This window comes from Rhineura floridana, chromosome 10, assembly GCF_030035675.1.
Source record: "Rhineura floridana isolate rRhiFlo1 chromosome 10, rRhiFlo1.hap2, whole genome shotgun sequence".
Taxonomy (NCBI): Eukaryota; Metazoa; Chordata; class Lepidosauria; order Squamata; family Rhineuridae; genus Rhineura; species Rhineura floridana.
In genome coordinates this window covers 55,473,102-55,485,845 of record NC_084489.1, presented here as the reverse complement: position 1 = coordinate 55,485,845, position 12,744 = coordinate 55,473,102, and the positions used below count along the sequence as shown (strand labels likewise).

Below are 12,744 nucleotides of genomic sequence, written 5' to 3'. Positions count from 1 at the left end.
AACTTGGGGATCCAAGGAGGGCTTCTTCAGGATGGGCTTTACAATTGCCTCCTTGAGGGCTGATGGCATCACACCCTCTTTCAAGGATGTGTTTACCACCGCCTTGATCCCCTCACCCAACTTCTCTCTGCATCTCATGATGAGCCACGATGGGCAAGGGTCAGTTAGACAGGTGGTAGGCCTTACAGTCGAGAGCACCTTGTCCACATCCTCAGAAGAGAGAGGCCGAAAATGATCCCAGCATACCGGCGTGCAACTGGTCAACTCTGGTTCATTCACTGTATCCACGGCGCACGGGATCGAGCTCCGTATGTGTTCGATTTTATCAGCAAAGTGCTTAGCCAAAGTGTCACAGGAGGCTTTTGACTGTTCCAAGGGTTCCTGAGCAACTGGACCGACCAGGCTTCGGACCACTTGGAATAACCTCCTGGGACAGCACTCTGCAGACGCAATAGAGGCAGTAAAGAAAGCCTTCTTTTCTGTCTTTATTGCCACTTGGTAGGCAGTTACTGCTGCTCTAACTTGTGTCCGGACACCTTCGGAGCGGGATTTCCGCCACCGGCGTTCTAGTCGTCTCACCTCCTGTCTCAGAGTACGCAACCGTGGCGTATACCACGGTGCTAACTGAGTTCTATTCAGGGGGAGAGGACGTTTCGGAGCCACCCGGTCTAACGCCCCGGTGATCTTTCCATTCCACTCCATCACCAGGGTTTCAACCGGGTAACCTTCAGCAGGTTCCAGTTCCCCTAGCGCAGTCAGGAATCCATCCGGATCCATCAGGCGCCTGGGGCGGACCATTCTAATAGGTCCATCACCCCTGCGGAGAGGGTGTGGCATCGAGAGATCCGTGTTTACCAGATGGTGATCTGACCATGACACAGGAGTGGAAAGAACCACTCCCAACTTCAGAGCACTTTCCTCCTCTCCCAGGACAAACACAAGGTCGAGAGCATGACCGGCTACATGGGTGGGCCCAGTATTACTGAGGTGCAGTTTCCAGGAAGCCATGGTTTCCAGGAAATCCCGAGGGGCTCCAGTGAGAGTGGTCCCAGCATGCACGTTGAAGTCACCCAGCACTAACAATTCTGGGGACAACACCCGTACAGCCGAGACCACCTCCAGCACCTCGGCCAGGGAGTCTGCTGTGCAGCGGGATGGGCGGTACACCAGCAGTATCCCTAAACTGCCCTTCGGGCCCAACCTCCAGTACATGCAGTCAACAAACTTGGTCCTATGGAGAGGAGGTCTGGCAAAAACCAAGGACTCCCGGTAAATAACTGCCACACCCCCTCCCCGCCTACCCACCCTCGGCTGCTGTGCACAACGGAAGCCTGGCGGACACATGGCCTCGAGAATGGGTGCAGAGGCCTCATCCAGCCAAGTCTCCGTAATACATGCCAGGTCTGCACACTCATCCAAGATCATGTCGTGGATGAGTGAAGTTTTTTGTACCACAGACCTGGCATTGCACAACAGCAGACGAAGGTCGGTAGGAACCTTGCGTCCCCCAGTTATCGTCTGGTTTTGGGCAGACCCGGAACAGGGGATAGGTATAATGCATCTACCCCCTGTTCCCCTATGCTGGCGTGGTCTGCCTACAGCACCTTTCCAGCGCCTGCCGCCCAGTCTTTCAATAACTTGTGGTAATGTGAGCTGTATATATATATAATACTATAAGTTATGTGGAAATTTTTATATGAAAGAAACCGTGTCTGTCAGTCGGTCTCTTTCTCTACCTCACCCTCACATACAGATCTCCACTGGTTTTTCATAATGAGAAAAAATGTTGTCAACTATTCATCTGGATATTACAGTGAAACACTTCTAGCCATATATCTTGAAAAACTAAAAAAGAGACAGGAGAACAAGTATTGAAAAGGAATACACATATTAACCACTGGACAGTGTCTGGGAAGCAGGTGGCAGTGGCTGCAAGCTATTAATGTACTTCATTTGTCATTGGAGGGCACTGGGAGAATAACCAAAAGCTAATGATTCATGTACAGTATTAACATTCTCCATCATTCTCTATAAATAGCCACTGGCAATTTTAAAAATATTAATGAAAACATGCATGCATTAGTGGTTGTAGCTAGCAATGGGATCAATGTGGAACGTTCTGCAATTTACTACTGTCAGTATATGGAGTGGTAATATGCTGGATGTATTATGCAACATAAGACAACGTGAAAGAATTACTTTCATCTTTTTATTAGTATGTTTTATTTAGCATGATCTTTCCTGCTATTGTAGTTATTTGAATGTTGACAAATCCTTCTGCTCTTTTACTTCTACTAGCAATTTTCCTCCTACAGTTGTGAGTACTTGCCATGTTTCCAAGTTAGTAATCATGACAAGGGGTCAGGTGTCTAGTTATTGTCTTTCCTTTTCTATCCTGGTAGGCAAGGCAGGAGACACGAGAACCAGCAGCTGTCTAGTGTCCTGGTGTGTGTTCTGTAGCTGTCCTTACCTCCTCTCTGTCTCAGTGCATGCAGCTGGGGGCACAGGCAGCTGCTAACCTCTGAGCAGCAGCCATGGCTCACCCTAGCTCTTCAGGTAGGCATACTCTCTGTCCATTTTTTGTTCCTCAGGAACAATATTTCCTGCAGCAGTGGCTTACCAAGGGCAGGGCAGTGGAGACGAGCTGCCCCGAGTGTAGGCAATAAGGGGGTGCACTGCCCAATGGGGTGGGTGGGTGTCAGAGCGTGCAAGAATAGGAGAGGTCGATAGGCGGGCGGGCATGAGGTGCTCCTGGGCTCTGCAGGTGGGCTGACTGGCTGGCTGGCTGGAGCTGGGCATGAGCGACGCTGTGCAGGCCTGCTGAGGCAAGTTAGCTGTGCTGGCGGCTTTTTGGGAGGGTGTGCGCGTGTGTGTGTGGATTCGACAGGAGTGCATGTGATGGAAGGGAGTGGAGGGGCTATGGGAGCTGCTGGTGTGTGTGTGTGTGTACAGAGAAAGAGAGAAAGAAAGAGAGACGGTGGCAAAACCCAGCTCTAGCGGCTGGGTGGCGGGTCGTAGAGAGCAGCAGAGTACCAAGGGGGGCAAGGGGCAGGCAGTAAGGGAGTGCATTGTCTGTTCTGCTACAGACCATTGTTCCCCGTCCTCTTTTGCTGATGCAGCCAGTCTTCTGTCTTCCCAGCAGAGGAGAGGAGAGGAGAGGAGGGGGTCATTTTAGTGCAAAGGTGACAAGTGTGCAGGAATCTAGAATCTTTGAGAGAACATGCACATCTAACATGGTGCTATGAGTTGAAGTGGCCACTATGCCCTGTGCCATGCTCATCTGGTCACTCTTGAAGCACAGCATTTTTAAATGGAAAGTATTACTTCAAATGTGGCCTCCTAGCAGAGGAGCAGCATTTGCCTAGATTCTTAAGCGCCATGCTTGGGTGGCTTTTGTTGGGTCAGAGAGCCACCTGGTGCTGGTTAGTAGCCCTCTCTCTCCAGGTCATATTAGAGGGCCATGTATATGGAAAGATGCTCCAAACACTGTCTAGGTGGGCCCTGGTCTTTTTTCTCCTCCTGTTCCTCGCTCATGTGAAAACAAACCAACCCTGAAGATTGGGAGTTCTTGTTCCTTAAAACTAAATTACCAACATATCTGCATTTATTGCTGCAGCCTAGAGCAATGTTTCTTTTGTTGCTCTGGGGGTCCAAAGAGAATAAAACACTGAGGTACTTGTGGCTGGCTTAGCTGCTGATGTGTGTGTCAAGTTTAGCCAGTGTCTCAGAGCTAGGGGCAAAGCCAGATGTGAGATGCCTTTAGAGTGCTCTTCCCAGAATGTGCTGCACTTTCCAGAGATTGCCAGCGGGGTGGGTAGGTCTTATTCGGCTTTAAAAAAAAAAATCTCCAGAATGAGATGGGAGCATCTTTCCTTCACCCTTTTGCTTTTGGGTCTGTTGTGAGCTGGACAAGATCATGGACACAGGATACAAAAGCAGAAGTGCTAACAGCAGGCATCTCATTCTGATTTTTTAAATTTTATTATTTTGACGAAGTCATTGACAGATTTGCAGAAGTTAAGGCTCAAAAACAGAAACTGTAATGTTATTATTCATTACTGCGACAGACCAATATGTAGGTATAAGTTTTTTCCTCTTTTTTCAAAAAATACATTAATGTCATTAAAAAGTATTAATCCATTACTTTTTCCTTTTTTGTACTGCAATTTTTTATTTTTATTTTTTTTACTGGCATGATTATATATACGAAGTTCAATAAAAGAAAATTTTCACTGTCTGTGTTTCTTTTCTGGCCATTATTATTATTCGTTTCATTTCATGATTATTACTGAAAATAATTTTGTTGTATAAAGGAGGGGGGTGTTAAAAAGTGATTCGCTCTGGGTGTCAAATATGCTAGGTATGCCGCTGTCCTGCAGTGCTTCACTGGGGGAGCTACTCTTGCTGCACTCTTCTTAATTTTGCCCTCTGTCTCCATTCACTCCAAACCTTTGAAAGGTCTGTGGTGGGATGGAGCAACAGAGATTGTGTGGGAGATGAGATTGAGGGAGAAGGTTGCAACCCAGGCAAGTGGAACAGGGAATGTGTTACCATTCTCTGCTACCTTATTTGCATTGTTGGTCAAAGTCACTCAATGAATCTACATCAGGACATTCTAAACATCAGAGAGTCCCATTTTACCACTGGGAATACTAATGCTGAAAGCAAAAAAATAAATGTGGCACCTCAAAGACTAACAAATTTATTATGGCATAAGATTGTGTGGACTCAAGCTCACTTTGTCAGATGTGTGAAGTGAAATCTTAGTTGGCTGGTATACAAAGGAGAACATTGCAAGGTGGGAGCTGAATGGCAATGAGCTGCAGAGCTTAAATGTATGTTAAATAGGCACATCTTGTACAGTAGCAGATGGGTGATAATTTATTCAGCAGCTCGAAAGATTAGTGGTTTTCCAGTCTCTGAATCCATGGCTGGGAATTTTAAGCACAGTTGTTTCATCTATTTTCTGCTGGTTGGGGAAGCTGAAGTTAAATAATTCGTACTGTACAAACTGGCAGCTATAAGTTCTGTAGGTCTCTTTTGTAAAGGGACAGAGACTGCACATGAAGATGCACTTACATACACATCTGCATGCAAATAACAAATCAGTTACCTGGAATGTTTGTCAGCTCTTGCAAGAGCCAACCCACTGTTCCCTCCAAATCCCAAACATTGGTTTTAACATTGAAATATTGTTAGGAACAGTAACACAATGGTTGTTTGCAACTCTTGGATTAATATAGAAAATATTTATCTAACATTCCTGATAAACACTTGGTTAAGGAATTTATGTTTGGAAAATATTTCCATTTTATTCCAAAGAACTAGTGTTTAAACTCACCAGAAAGATTGAAGAAATTTCTCTTTACTTTTAGTTCTCATCCTAGAGGATTTCTAATCAATAAGAGGTCAGGATTTTATGAGATATATCAAGCTATTCTTAATTAAACTTCTGGAAATATGCTGACACTAACTCTTATCAGCTGTAATCAACTGGATTACTTTTCAACAGGATGATCTTCTGAAATTAGGCAGAGGCATTTTATTTGAAGAAGCATCCTTTGTTTCCAAACTTTGGATGGTCATTTAATCCTGTTTTATTGAAAAACATTTTTTTCAGTCTTGAGGATATACATTTTTTAAAAATAAGTATTTGGAATGTAAGATATTGTTTAGAATTGTATAAACATAGAGGTTCTTGATTGTGTTATCTTTAACTAAAGCTTTTACAGAGAAATCTATAATCACATGGTTCCAAACAAGTGGCTGTCTGAATAGTGAGGGCTCAGGGGAACACTGCTGTAGTCCATAGGATTCCCATCTTGCTTATCAGGAGATCTCTTAAGTCTTGGGGCAAGCTTGGAGAGCCTTCAACTTGGGCTGTAGAAACAGATTGGGATGTTGTAGTTGTACTGCCTGTGAAGAAAAACCTTGGTCTCCTGGCCCTCCATTTTGGCTAAAATGGAGGGCCACCAAGTAACTCCCACCAAGTCTCCAAATCCACAAGTTAAAGATAGGAATGTCTGGCAGGGAGAATGAGAAATCCCAGTGATAGTTTTCACCAGCAATAGTCATCTTCCTCTACATCAGGGGGTCTCTACAGCCTTCCACACAGTTTGAGAGAAAACAGCTGTCCAGCAAATGCATGTGAGTAGAAGTCCTATAAAACAGGGAATGATGAAAGCAGTTTTTTGTCCCTCATCAACCATCAGAGAAAACCTGCAACTCACCATCTTTGCTACTTGACACTTGAGAAGATCAGAAGGTCTGTAAATACGTAGGTCAGGATTAGATAGATTCTGAGCTACAGAGCTCCTTTATTTTCATTATTCTGTTTATCTCCTTTTGTTCTCTCCCCTTGATTTATTTATTTTTAATAAATGTTATGTAATTTGACAGTTGGGTCTGCGTATACTGTTGCCAACTCAGGGTATCCAAACCCCCCACTTGGTTCATGCTACAGGGGATACGATTGGGTTTGTCAGAGAGAGGCAAGTTGCTCTGATTTCTGGGAGAGGTAGGGCTGAATCTGCTCCCCTTCAAAACTGAGAGGGATCTTGGTGGAGGTAAGCAAGTTCATTTTCCCCTCATGGAGAGCCTAGGGAATGGGAGGCTCCCTAAGAATCTCTGTTTAATTGTTTGTTCTGAAACCTCCAGACTCCCCTCTGGTCTGGGAGCTGCAGGCACAAAGAGGGGTGGTGGTGACAGTGACTACAGGATAGCTGGGACCAACTGGCCTACTCTGCAGGGTAGGCAAGTAGCTGTTGGGCAAGGAAGCAGGCTCTCTTGGCCTCACTGTTCCATCGCAATGACCACCCTGCTGCCCAACAGCCTGCTTTATTGAGCTACCTGAGGTGGTCTTAAGCTTCTTTCTCTATTCATAGAGCAGCTCCCTGGTTTCTGGGAATGTGTTGGCAATGAAACAAGTGGGGAGACAATTAGACTATGGAGGTAGCTATGGCAATTTCAATCTAACGTGGGCTAGAGGCCACTTTCAGGTCTACAGTGAGGTGGTGATGGTGGCAAAAAAGAGCAAACCTTCTGCAGTTGCTTGTCCAGTGCCTTGAGATTATTTTCAGCTTGTGCAACCAATTTCTATTACTATTAATTCCACATTTTAAATAACACAATTAAATATCTCTGAGTAATGTACATAAGTAAAACAAAAAAGAACCACAAAAGCAAATAATGAAAGTTGTATGAAAGTTTATTGAAACTGTATATAGCCATAGGCTGTTACAGAAGAATCACAACATAAAAATGCATAAACAATGTATAATATAGTACATACAAGCGGTATAAAATTAACTCAAATTAAAACTTTTAAAACTTGTAATAATCATAAATTTTTAACATAGCTGGCTCTGAGTTTCTTTGCTGCCAGAGCAAAGTTTGCAGTAGCGATTATTATGTGCGGTTGGTCTGAGGATAACAGAAAAACTACAGACTGGGACTCAGTTAAGTCTGTAAGCATTGGGACTAAGAATTTGTTTCTTGGGGCTCTGAATGAAGGACAAATTAGCATGTAGTGGATTAAATCCTCAGGGACCTTACAGCCTGAAACACATAGGCGGTTGGCGTATGGGATTCCAAGGTATCTGCCCTGTAAGTACGCAGAGGGCATAACCTGGAATCTTAACTCCGTGTAGGCTCTGCGAAGTGCGGCCTTTGTCAGAATCTCGAGGTAAGGAGCCCACTCATGATTGGTTTTAAAAAGTGGGAACCAGGAAGAAAAGCATGCTGAAGAAATAGCAGTATTGTCTTGTTGGGCCTCAAACTCAAAGATCTGATTACGGAGTGCCCTAGGATTAAGATTGTTAAGAAGATTATCTGTTAAATTGTAACTAGTAGTTATGGTGGTAAGATGAGTTGCCCATCCTCCATTTTGCAACTGTTTCTCCCAGCAAAGTTTGACCAAGGATCGCGAATTATTTGTGGTTAATTTCTGCCAATAACATAAGTATGATAGGTCTATTCTGGCCTTTAAAGTGGGTAGGTTGAGTTCAGCCCTAATGTGAGTTGCAGGTGTGCATTTAGGTAAGGCCAGAATTTGCTTAAATATATTATTTTGAATTTTCTCTAGGGCAAGACGTAAAACGGGACCCCAGATTTCGGAACCATATAGAATCATTGGGAGGAATTTTACTACGTATAGATTGAAAAATGGTCTTACCAATTGGCCACCTCTGGAGTAAAAGAATTTTTTCAGTTGACCTAGAGTCTTAATTGCAAGCAGCTTAATGTAAGCCAAGTGATGGGACCATGACAAGTTGTTATTGATATGGATACCCAGGTATTTAAAGGTGTTTACCTGCTCTAAGTGATGACCATTCAGGTGCCAAGTATGCTTAGTTCTACTATTTTTCCCACACACCATTATTTTGGACTTAGAATAATTAATTTGTAACAAATGTGCGTCACTAAATTCAAGGAGGGAGTAAAACATACGCTTCAAGCCTATCCTGTTTAGGGACAGAAGAACTAAGTCATCAGCGTACAAAAGAACTGGGATTTTCCTCTCCTTGACCGAGGGTGGGAAAAAAGCCAGGGAGGCCATTGTAGAGACGATGTCATTGATGAAAAGGTTAAATAAAAAAGGAGCCAGAATGCATCCCTGTTTGACTCCCTTCGAGACGGGAATCTTATGGGAAAGAGAACCATTTAGGCCAAGCCGGATTCTGATAAAAGTGTCGTGATGAAGTGATTGAATGAGCCACAGCAAGCGTTTGTCGATACCAGCTTTATCTAATTTTGTCCAAAGTAGGGGACGATCTATTGAATCAAATGCGGCAGCAAAATCAATAAAAGCAAGATATAATGATGTAAGCGGCCCTTTTTTAACTTTCCTAATAAGATGTTGCAGAATGTACACTTGATCAATTGTATTGGATCCTTCCCTAAAGCCCGCCTGAACGTCAGCTATAATAGGGTGTTCCTTTTCCCATTCTGATAGTTTATTTAAAAGGTACCTTCCATATAACTTAGCTGCCACATCCAGCAAGCTGATGGGTCTGTAATTTGTGGGAATGGCTGGGTCGCCTTTTTTGAATATGGGGACCACTATGCTCGTTTTCCATCCAGATGGAATACAGCCAGATTCGTTTATTTTGGTAAAAAGTGTTGCGAGGATAGGACGCCACCAAGATGGGAAAGCCTGGTAGAGATTGGGAGGAATCCTATTTTGGCCAGGGGCTTTCCCCAAAGCAAATAATATAAAAACTATCAAGATACAACAACAAAATGTAACAATCACAGTATATATCATCATAAAAATTACATTACAATAAAACACAGATCGTAATAAAATCACCAAAATCGTTCACATGCATACTACACAAAACTAATCTAATCATACACCTCACCTCCCCCTGCCATACACAGTCATTCAACACTCGCACTCTCCTTACAGCCAACCTCATTATTTCATCTGCTCAATTTACACTTTACTAAAACACTCAAATGTTCAACTAACCAATAATCAAATACAGGAAAACAAGTCCATTGAATAAAATAATAGCAACAGAAAGGAATGAAACAGCATTTATTTTACCTCATCTCTCACTTGGGGGCAGTACGAACATCCTCTCCCCACCTCTTACCTAGGAGATTAAGTCCATCCCCACCAACAGACTCTCACCCTGCAGCCAGCAGCACACCTGGCATTCATAACCTCCAGGGAGCATCCCAGTCAATCAGACAAAAATAAATTAAAACAGTCTCCATTATAAAAATCCATATATTAGTACTGACTTAAATTAATCTAGTTTCACAGAGAAAGATGAAACAAAAATGGAATAAAAAAAGTTTCAGCCCAGGTGCTACAATGGGGGGGGGGAATTGACGCTGTGGAGTCCATCTCTCACTTCTTGTAAGCCCTGACCTTTATGTCCATTAATTTCAGTGGGTCTCTGAGCATGACTAGTACTGCATACAACCCTGTCCATATTGATTATAAAGGCAGACAGAAATGGAATGGCTGTTTTAATAGTGGAAATTGTCGACTCTATTTTATTCAATGATTTTATTCCATTCTGCAAAAACCTGGCATCATTGTTAATGCTGCTGCTGCTGCTGTTACTGTTAATACTACTACTACTAATAATAATAATAATGTAGCAGTTTTAGTATACTTACGATGTTAGTTTGAAGTTAATTCAAGAAAAAGTCTATTGGACACCAGCATATTTTAAGTGCCTGGATATGCTACCTTCTGGACATGCTACCATCTTGAAGATGCAGACAGCTGCAGGCAGATTTAACCCACCTCCTTCAGGAGTGGCCTGTCATAGGGCCTTTTTGGAGGGAAGGAGGACAGGAAACAAAGTCCTATGAGGAGCGACTGAAAGAACTGGGCATGTTTAGCCTGGAGAAGAGAAGACTGAGGGGAGATATGATAGCACTCTTCAAGTACATGAAAGGTTGTCACAGAGAGGAGGGCTGGGATCTCTTCCCGATCGTCCCAGACTGCAGGACATGGAATAATGGGCTCAAGTTGCAGGAAGCCAGATTTCGACTGGACATCAGGAAAAACTTCCTAACTGTTAGAGCCATACGATAATGGAACCAAATACCTAGAGAGGTAGTGGGCTCTCTGACACTGGAGGCATTCAAAAGGCAGCTGGACAGTCATCTGTCGGGAATGCTTTGATTTGGATTCCTGCATTGAGCAGGGGGTTGGACTTGATGGCCTTGTAGGCCCCTTCCAACTCTACTATTCTATGATTCTATGATTCTAAGCTTTCACATTATTAGAAGTGGGTTCTTGGAATTTTTTTTAGTAATATTTAGTACAACAGGGTTTGTAAATAGCAAATAGAATGAAACCTGTTTAATTTATTTATTTTAATTTGCTATTTCTCTTGCAATTTTTGTTTATTTAATTCTTTAAATCTGTTTATCTACTCCTTATCTATTCATTTTCATGGTTTGATAAGAGGTGTTCTGACCCCAGAGTCAAGCGGTGACCAAGATAGGAAGTCAAAGGCTGCAAAGTCACCAGTTAAGGAGCCAGACTGGAGGAGGGTCACAGTTTAGCTACCCCTGTTTTGAAACACTTGTGCCAAAGTCCTTCAAATGATCCCCCTTCCAAAAAACACTAGGCTATTAGAAATTTTCTGTATTATTGAACACTACTGCATTCTGTATTGTTGAATGCTATTGTGCTGTGATGGTATTGAATATTGTTTAGTATTTTATGAAATTCTTTCTTCCAAGGGAATATAAGTTTTATCACTGTTCATTAGGAATGTAGAAAGTTGGACTAAGTCTGAAACATCTTGTCTTCAGTTTTGTGTTCCAGAGCAGGGTGGGCAGAAGGTAGATGTTTTGTTTTAATATGTTTTTAATGATTGTTGTGTTTTAATATATTTTGAAGTCTGTTTTTATGATATTTTAAATTGTTTTAAGTGCTTTTGTTTGCCTCCCTGGACTCCTACTGGGAGAAAGGGCGGGATATAATCTCTCTCTCTTGTTAATATATTCTTATACCCTGGATTTAAATATTGTCTGTTTGACAAAGATACATGGGGCGCAATGAAGCACTAACCAAAATAGGTGATGAAATGCAGCTTCATCAATTCAGTTCCTTCCATATACTCTTGCCAGTTACAGAGAATCATTTCAATTTCATTTGTTGAGCACACAGAACATAACTAGGCATGGATATGAACTGTTCTGTGTGGTCTTTGTCGTACTCAAATAATACACATCTTTTCAAACTTCTCAGATATCTTAAGCAATTAATTTCTTTTAAACTATATTTGATGAAACTAGATTGTGCATTAAAATATAATTATATATCTATTCTTTATGGAGTCAAAAAACAAATCAGCTATATAACTAAAAAGTCTTAATTAAAGGGTAAATGTGACATAATTATTCAGTTAGGCTCTCTTAATTAATGAAAAGCAGGTAGGAGTTTGTAGGAGATGGTGTTTCACTACACTGGCAAACTTAAAATTGTATTGCTTGCTAAGCCTATCACTGTCACTTGAAAATACTTTTGAGAATTATTTACATGCTAGCAATTAAGTCATGAACTATTCAAAAGTTATTTGAGCCTTGATATGCATATTTACTTTTTGGTTTTTCTGTATTCAACCATATGAATATGTAGACAAAACTTTTAGCTAAGGCAGATTTTATCCTAATCCGGAGCCCTATTGTGCAAGAGCATCAGTGCTTAGGTCAAATCAGCAACAGTACAATGAAACATGACACAAAGCTGTTATGGTAGTTAAATCAAGCTGTGGTCAAATTAAATATAATGGCATACACAGCAATAAATATATTGCCTCTTTTGTTGCTTTTGTTTTTATTATTTTCAAAGAGAGCTGCAGAAACCCTTTAATATTTTAATAATATGCAGGCTGTGTTATATGGGAAGAAATAACCTTTTGTTTAGTTCAGTCTATTGGTACAGTGGCTAGTATTCAAAGAAATTCTTTATGCATACCCAGTGAGATTTTGACTTTTTGTTGTAAAAAACAACAAAAAACATTCTCTTGTCATATCCATACACAAACTGCTTTTGAAACTGATACTTTGCCATGTGACATGAAAGGTTGCTACTTGAGAAACGCAAGCACAAACCCCTTTGGGCATGTGAAAGTAGATGTGCAGTTCTTCAAATCCTGGCCTGTGTCCTATTAGGGATTTCCTGATTATGTGTTGTGGTTGTGCTCCTGTATTCTACCTATCTTCTTCAGAGTTGCATTTCACTTTATTTAAAATGCTACACACTTT

General features: G+C 41.9%; 1 protein-coding gene across 12 annotated transcripts in view; it reads left to right on the top strand.

Moving 5' to 3' along the window:
• Positions 1 to 12,744, top strand: part of CDK14 (cyclin dependent kinase 14) — a 571,841-nt gene that overhangs the window by 259,175 nt on the left and 299,922 nt on the right. The window lies entirely within an intron of this gene.